Source organism: Neomonachus schauinslandi, chromosome 9 (assembly GCF_002201575.2).
Source record: "Neomonachus schauinslandi chromosome 9, ASM220157v2, whole genome shotgun sequence".
Classification (NCBI taxonomy): Eukaryota; Metazoa; Chordata; class Mammalia; order Carnivora; family Phocidae; genus Neomonachus; species Neomonachus schauinslandi.
The window spans coordinates 129,591,741-129,600,252 of record NC_058411.1 but is presented as its reverse complement, the minus strand read 5'-3'; the positions used below and the strand labels follow the sequence as shown (position 1 = coordinate 129,600,252).

At 37.0% G+C, this 8,512-nt stretch overlaps 1 non-coding gene across 1 annotated transcript; it reads right to left on the bottom strand.

Moving 5' to 3' along the window:
• Positions 1-3,851: 3,851 nt before the first annotated feature.
• LOC123325929 lies at positions 3,852-3,981 on the bottom strand. Its single transcript, XR_006540762.1, has one exon. It is a non-coding gene; the product is annotated as a small nucleolar RNA SNORA31 (small nucleolar RNA).
• Positions 3,982-8,512: the final 4,531 nt, after the last annotated feature.

Below are 8,512 nucleotides of genomic sequence, written 5' to 3'. Positions count from 1 at the left end.
TTTTTTTTTTTCCTAGTCTGGTCTAGTCCTTTTCTTTTTTTTTTTTTATTAAAGATTTTATTTATTTATTTGAGAGAGAGAGAATGAGAGAGAGCAAGCACATGAGGGGGGGCGGTCAGAGGGAGAAGCAGACTCCCTGCCGAGCAGGGAGCCCGACACGGGACTCGATCCAGGGACTCCAGGATCATGACCTGAGCCGAAGGCAGTCGCTTAACCAACTGAGCCACCCAGGCGCCCATCCTTTTCATTTCTTAATGCATTTTGGGGAATATAAGTTTTAAATTTTGATTTTTTTTTTTTTTCCTTTACGGATCATGCTTTTGGTGTCACTCCTGAGAAATCATTGTCTAACTCAGGGTCACAAAGTTTTCTTTCTCTTCTTTTCTCACGCTTCTGGGAATCTCTGAACCACCCATGATGGCCATTGATTGCTCAATGTCTTTTGATATGAAAACCTGCCCCTTTCAGTCTGATGGAATATATCGTTAAAATAATAATTGTTGGCTTCACAGTAGGGTCTCCTGGAAATGACCCTGAACCTGTAACCCTGCATACTTGGCTGCCCATTATGGATTTTGGAAAAAGCACCCCAAAATCTTGACCCCTTGGGATTAACTTTGTGAACAGCAATGGGAGTTTGTAGACCATGAGAACAACACTACTAACCATTATATGTGATAGAGCTCAATGGAATTTTGCTGCCTTCCATTACTTAGCCAAGATATGAAAGACAGGACCCAAAGGTCAACACACTTGGTCAAGTTTAAGCAGTCATCTTAATACTGGATGCTCTGATCAACAAATGGTCTTATCTTCATATTTATTATAAACTTTTGGGCCATTACCTAAAAGTTGTTCCCCTCAAGGTAATGAAACCCTGGGCACCTCTTGTCTCATAGATACCTCAAATATAAATCAGAATCATACATGTCTCTACATGTTCTAATGCTACAATACAAGGCCTTGTCAGGACACTATTTCCTTTGGAGTTATTAACATCACTGGTTGCAACCAAGACATACATTTTACTTTACAAAATGCATAATGCTGGGCTCTTGGAAAAGGCATTCAATGGAACTTTCATGTCCCTAATATGTCCCAATTGCTGGTTCAACTGAGAAACATGTGGTCTATTCAAAAACTCCTTTTCAAATTCTAGTCTGACAGATGAGCCTATATTTTGCCCCTATCTTTACAAATTGTCAATCCTGTCCCAATCCCATAAAGACTGGTGGTCAGATTGAGGGCACATATTCTCCTGGAGTCCATTAATCCTAGATTTACCCATGGGTCATCTGATATGGGTCCCTTTGAACCTAAACTTCCACCAAAAAACAAAACCAAAACCCTCTCAAGTGCAGCGACGGACTGGTCAGGTGACTATTGGTCATATTATATCTCATCGTGGGTGCTTGCCTTGATTTATAGTGTAAAGGCCCAAACCCTCCACATAAACTATGGTTTCAACCAAATATGGCAAATGCTGAGACCCACATCATCCCAACTGGCTATCCACCTGAAAAAGAATACTTCCAGTCCCACATTCCAAATGGAATCTTCCTGGCCTGGAAGCTCATCCCTGGAAATGACATTGACTCAGAGGACCTCACCCCAAGCCAAGACCCTCCCCTGCATGAGAAACAACATTATCCTGGGCACTAAAATCTGTCCCAGCAACACCCATGGGCTTTTTCTCCTAAGACACAACTTGGACCCGGGACAGTTTTGCTTCTCTCCCCTTGTAATATCCGAAGGATTCTATTATGTTTCTAAGCTTGCTGTCTGCTTAGCCCATGATCCTGGCGTATGCTCGGCTCACTGCTATGTCCTTACACCATCATGTCTAAAGGTTGCTACAATATGTTCTATTCTAAAAACTAATGGAGATTATTGCTTTCCTCAGAAGGCACCTGCACCATATCAGCTAACCCCTCAACTTTTTGGGAGAGAACCACTTACCCCCCCCCAGCTCCTTCTCCTGTTGCTCTCCTCCACTGTGATCTCCTGCCCTGCATCTCCAACCATGACCACTCCTTCCCCTTGGCTACATGCAAATATCACTAATCTTTACATATACTTTACTATCTTATCAGTTCAGATCCTCCAACAATATACCCACTAGACCAGCCACCTTGACCTGAATATATTTCTAACACACTTTACAACTCCACCAAAATATTATTAAGGGCAAAAATCCCAAGCCTATTTTCCTGACTAATGCCATATAAATGGAAAACTTAGTTATGGGCTGGCCTGCACAGACTCTTTATATTTCTATTTGTGTTCTGCCTTTCTACTCTCAGAATAAAATGTTTTTTATGCTGTTTAGGGCAACATAAGCCCTATGCTCTAAAAGTCCCTGCTGTCATCACCCCAAAATTTCCTTAATATGATATTAATATATTATGTTAAATATTACAGAGCCAATTGTGTTCATCATATTTTTCATTTTTTTAATATTTTATGATGTTTTCACATCTTTAGGGGTCTTTGCAGGGATGAGATTGCCTTTCCCTGTCTCTTTATTGTCTCTGATTCCTAGAGACAATAAATAGTTTATTGGGGAGCCTGCCTTTCATATACAACCAACCAATTCTGTGTCCATATCTCTGACCACCAAATTTATTTAACTCAGACACCAATCCAATGTGTCTCCTATCCTAAAACGATCCAGAGCCAGGAACCAGATATCTAGCAGCAGTCCCTAGGACCCAAAGCCTGCTGAAATTATTCAAATTAGTGAATCCTAAGCTGTTTGTCCTGCCTTGCCTTGCTTTTCCTGAAAAACACACAATAAAGGCTGTGACCCTAGGCTTTCTCCTTGCTCCTTTCTGCTTCCGGGCTGACACCCAGGCTTCCTCCTGTGGCCCTGAATGGCATGCCGTGCCTCTCATTTCTAGGGGAACTGTGACATTAAACCTCTCTTTCCATGGGATTGACCTTTCTGGATCATCCCTCAGCACCTTTATTAATTCATCCCTGGCACAAATGACTAGACTTCCTTTAATTTTTCATCTTTTGAGTCTTTTTAATTGAGTCTTTACTTTTTTTAAAAAGAAGATTTTATTTATTTGACAGAGAGCACAAGCAAGCGCACAAGCAGGGGGAGGGGCAGAGGGAGAGGGAGAAGCAGGCTCCCCACTGAGCAGGGAGCAAATGTGGGGCTCAATCCCAGGACCCCAGGATCATGAACTGAGCCAAAGGCAGATGCTTAACTGAATGAGCCACCCAGGCTCCCCACTGAATCTTTACTTTTAATTGAATTGTTACTTCACTTTTGTTTTGAGAATATATTTTCTATAGGTATATCATTCAAGTTTAACAGTTGTTTTTTTCTTTTAGTAATTTAGAAGTCCCACTGACTTCTCATTTGCCTGTAACAAAAGAATTCTCTGCCATCCCTGCCTTTGTTTCTTTGTATGTTACATTTTTTTTCTTTTTCCTTATTTATTTAAAAAAAATTTTTTTTTGCTCTGGTTGCTTTTAAGATTTTCTTTATATTACTGGTTTTGAGAAATTTGATTATTAATATGTGATTTTCTTAACATTTCTTGTCTACGGATTTTATTGCATATCTTTAATCTGGAGATTTATGGTTTTCATCAAGTTTGAAAACTTTCTAGTCATTATTTATTCAAATATTTTTATTCTATCTCTCACCTTCTTCAAGAACTCCAATTATATGCATTTTGGGCCACCTGAAGTTGTCATTCAGCTCACTGACACTTTTCCATTTTTTTTAAAAACTCAAAATTTAGATTCCTTTTTTTAGTATAACTAAGCTATTTGCTGCTTACAGGTTTATTTCTGAGTTGCAAAAAATTATTTCCCCCACCCACATATTTTGTAATTACTGTATTCCCCCATTCAATCTTGGCTGCCACACTTAGACAGAAAGCTCCAGGATACTTTTCTCTTGTATCTGTAGTGAAAACCTTATCAGAATACAATAACTGCTCCATGTCTGTCAGATAGATGCATTTTTTCTTTATTTTTAAAATTCTTAATAAATAAATAAGTAAATAAATAAATAAATAAATTTATTAAATTAAATTCTTTTTTTCTTTGTGTGTTTAATTTTGGGATGTTTCTATTACTTTGTATTAAAATTCACTTATCATTTCCTCTGCAATGTCTACTGTGCTCTTAATTCCACTGCTGGGAGTGTTTGTCATACATTCGTATGTTGAAACCCTAACCCCTAAAGTGATATATTCGGAGGTGGGAACTTTAGGAGGTAATTAGGTTTAGATGAGGGTGGTCTCTCACAATGAGATTAGTGCCCTCATAAGAAGAGACCAGACAGCCTCTTTCTCTCTCCACTATAAGAAGATCGATGTCTGCAAACCAGGAAGAGGGTGCTCATCAGACACTGAAACTTTTGGCACCTTCATCTCAGACTTCCCAGCTTCCCGAACAGTGAGAAATAAATGTGGTTGTTTATGCCATCCAATCTATGGTAATTTGTTATAGCAGCTCAAGCTGACTAAGACACGCATCCACTGTGCATTTTATCTCAGAGATTGTGGAATTTTTCTTTAAAATTCAGATCTGGGTCTTTTTTTTTTAATATTTCCATGTTAATACTTACCATTGGGAGATATAAAATACAGTATAATTGTTTCAATGTTTATTATGTTTAACGTTTTAATGTTTAATGAAAATTCTAAAATCTGTATCAGTTCGGTATTGGTTTAACTGATTGCTTTTTCTCATGATGATGGTTCCTGTTTCCGGCTTGCTTGCATTCCTAGTAATCTTTGATTAGATACCAGACATTGTAAATTTTATCTTGTTGAGTGTCAAGTAATTTTGTATTCCGGTAAATATTCTTGTATTCTGTTGAGTTACCTGAAAACAGTTTGATATTTTTCTGTCTTGCTTTTAATATTTGTCAGGCAAGGTCAGAGCAGTATCTAGGGCCAATTATTCCCTAGTGCTAAGGTAAGACTCTTCTTACTACCCAGTAATTTCTGAATTGTGAAGTTTTCCAGCTTGGCAATAGGGAGCAAACACTATTTTCAACCCCATGTGATGCTGGATACTGTCCCTGCTAATCTTTTCAAGTGGTTCTCTCCCTAGCTTGGGGTATATTCATCACACACATGTGCTGCTCAGTATTCTGCTGACTGCTCAAGGGGAGCCCTTTGCAGATCTCTGGAATTCTCACTTTGTTCAGCTCTCCACTTCATGGTTCCTATCCTGTGACTTCTCACCAAATGAGCCTCTCCAAGACCTTCATCTCTCTCTCCTCAGCTTGGGAAGATGGCCCATGGTCTGTCTGGCCTCCCTCCTCTCTTCCACAGCACTGGAATTCCCTCAAGGCAATGAGCTGAGGAAGTCATAAGACTCATCATGTTGGTTTCCTATCTCTTAGGCATTACCGTTTTCTTGTCTGATATTCAATATCATGGAAACCACTGTTTTGTCTGTTTTGTCTGGATTTTTTGGTTGTTTTAGACAAGATAGCAAATCTGTTTTCTGTTACTGCCTCTTAGTTAAAAACAGAAGTCCTTGCTTACCTTCTCTCTAGCATAACTTGTAATAATGTTTCTATTTAAACACTATTACCCTGTTACCTCTCCTTTTCTCTGGCTTTAGTTATATCACCACTCTCTTTTATGGAATTTCATCAAATAAAATGTCCTGTCTTTAATTTCCATGTGTTTGAACCCATTTACTTCTTTCTTTCTTTGTCATTTGTCTCTTTAGCTTCCAGAGTAAAATAGTCCCTTGCCTTAGTTCTACTTCTCTACTTTTCTCATTACTTACCCAGCTTGCAGGTTAGTATATTGATTTAAGCAACCCTCTCTTCCTTTATTCCCTATGTGCAGGCACAAACAAAGAAGAACATGTATGTGCTTGTTATAAAGTTTTGTGATCAACCATAAATATTTATTGATTCTACCATAGGCATCGCATTAGCCAAGAGAATGGCTAACATACAGATAGCGTCTCCCAGGAATTTAGGGTCACATGACAATACTTCATGTTTCTTCATATTTCTGGCACAACGTTAATTTTTAGTCACTAATGTAGTACTTTTATATATACATAAAATTGTAATTTAGTATAGCAAATAAATATGGCATTGTAGTATAGATGTGTGAAGTGGGAAAGTTCCTTTTAAAATCAAAGATTGCTGAAATTAAATGAGCTAACTTACGAATAACTAAAAGATTAATCAAATAAATGATAGCATATCCATAAAGTGGAATGTTTTAGAGATTTACAATAATGTTACAGAAAAAAAATATTTAATGACATGGAATAGTGCTCATGATGTTAAGTGAAAAATTCAGTTAAATTGCTTACATGATATGATCAATATATATTGATATGCCATTATCATAGGAAATGCTAGAAGAAATGCCATATGTCAAAATTTTAATGTTGGTTAATAGATAGTCAATTTACAGAAGATTGTCATTTCTTTTATTCTCACATGTGTTTTCTCAATTTTAGCAAATGTAATACATTATTTTTGTTATTACCTTTTTGGTAGAAAAAAACATTGAAATTTTTTTTATTTAAAATTTTAGCACCAGGTGTGGCACAATGTAAGCATTGAATGATTTTAGGTTTGTTTGTTTTTTTTAATCTGTTTCGTACCCTCCTCCCTTCCACTGCATAAGTTGTTATTTTATTACATGTTGCCTTTATTTTTAAGTGTTGTCAGTGTATACATCTTGAATAGAGAATAAGATTATAAAGCACCTGAGTACAACATCATAGTCTTTCTACTATTCTTAACTTCAATTAGTGTAATGCTGGAGTGGCTGGGATTGACAATGAATTCAATATGTATTTATTGATTATTTGAGATATGTTTTTCTTATTTTGTGTTTTTTTTTTTACATTAGGTGTTAAGAATTGAACAAGAAACTGATTTTCTTGAATATTTTATAAACTTTAGAGTGATGGGAAAATTTATAATATCTCGCCTTTAACTTAACCACAATTCAGAAAGTTGTAAGAACCTCTCAACTGGGAGTAAAGTACTTTTGATTATACATGATTATTTATTTATTTTTCTTCCTTTTTCACACAAGGCTTTGGATTGGTCTTTGAAGTCATTCCAGGGATAAGGCTCTTTCTAATCTATTGACACAATTCAATTTCTGCCTGCCATAATCCAGATGAAGGAAGAGAAAACACACGAGGAACTTGCCACTTCATGAAATAATTTTATTTTGCAGCCTAAAATCGTTACTAACCTCTGCAACACTTAATTAATTGAAATGACTCCAGCCGTGGGATACTGTGGCGAAGAGTTTCCTAGTAGTTATATATGATTCAACCTGAAATTCAGTTAAAACTGAAGGATACTTAAACACACATCAATGAATGAAAAATGAAGGCCCTGTTAAATTTAATCAATCATTTGCCTCTTTTTTTCTTCTTCTCCTCTATCTTGTTTTTCCTTTGGGATTTAATACATTTAAATTTTTTTTTTCCTAAACAAACATTCAAAACACTTTTAGTTAGTAGACATGTAGAAAGGACCAAAAGTAGATGATTGTTACATCTTTTTAAAATTGTTAAAAATACCAAAGTATATGTCTAATTAATTTAATCAAAATGTTCTCAATGTGATGGGGCACGTGGGTGGCTCAGTCAGTTAAGTGGTTGCCTTTGGCTCAGGTCATGATCCCAGAGCCCTGGGATCGAGCCCCACATCGGGCTCCCTGCTCGGTGGGGAGCCTGCTTCTCCCTCTCCCTCTGCCTGCCTCTCTGCCTACTTGTGCTCTCTCTCTCTATCTCTCTGTCAAATAAATAAATAAAATCTTAAAAAAAAAATGTTCTCAATGTGGATCAACACCAAAGTAGTCTGATAAATATGGTGATTGAAAAGGGTAACCATATCACTGACATCAAATTCTTGCTTAAACAGCTTTTCCCACTAAAGGATAAGCCCATTTACTACATGTTTATGTGTAGCTCATCAAGACCTCTAGACCTGAGACCAAGTTGAGTGCACCAACAATTAACAAAATAGTCTTAGCCTTCAAAAGCTTAGGATAGCACCTGAAAACAAGTGACCAATATTTAAAGATGGAACCACTGGTATTTTGACATTTCCTTGATAACATCTCTTTTCTTTTCCTCTGATTATTTTATTCCCACATCCACACCTGCAGTTGAGGGTTCTATTAACTTATGCAATAGCTTCCATCTCCTTTCTCATCTAGGACTCATAGTGATTTCCACCTGATTAGTCCTTCTCAAACACTCCTCACATCACCCTCAATAAATATTTATTGCTTTGGGATAGTCTGAAGAATGCAGCCATCTATTTAAGGCCTTCTCTCATCTCCCCCAATCTTTAATTTATACCCAATACTTCTTGTTCCAATCAATGTGGTCAACTGCTTCCTCAAAAGGCTTTGCACAAATATTTCTCAAGTGCTTGAAATCAGCTGGAGGCCATGCTGGGTCCTGGGATTGTATACTTAAATAAAAGAAAAGAAAGAAAGAAAGAAAGAAAGAAAGAAAGAAAGAAAGAAAGAAA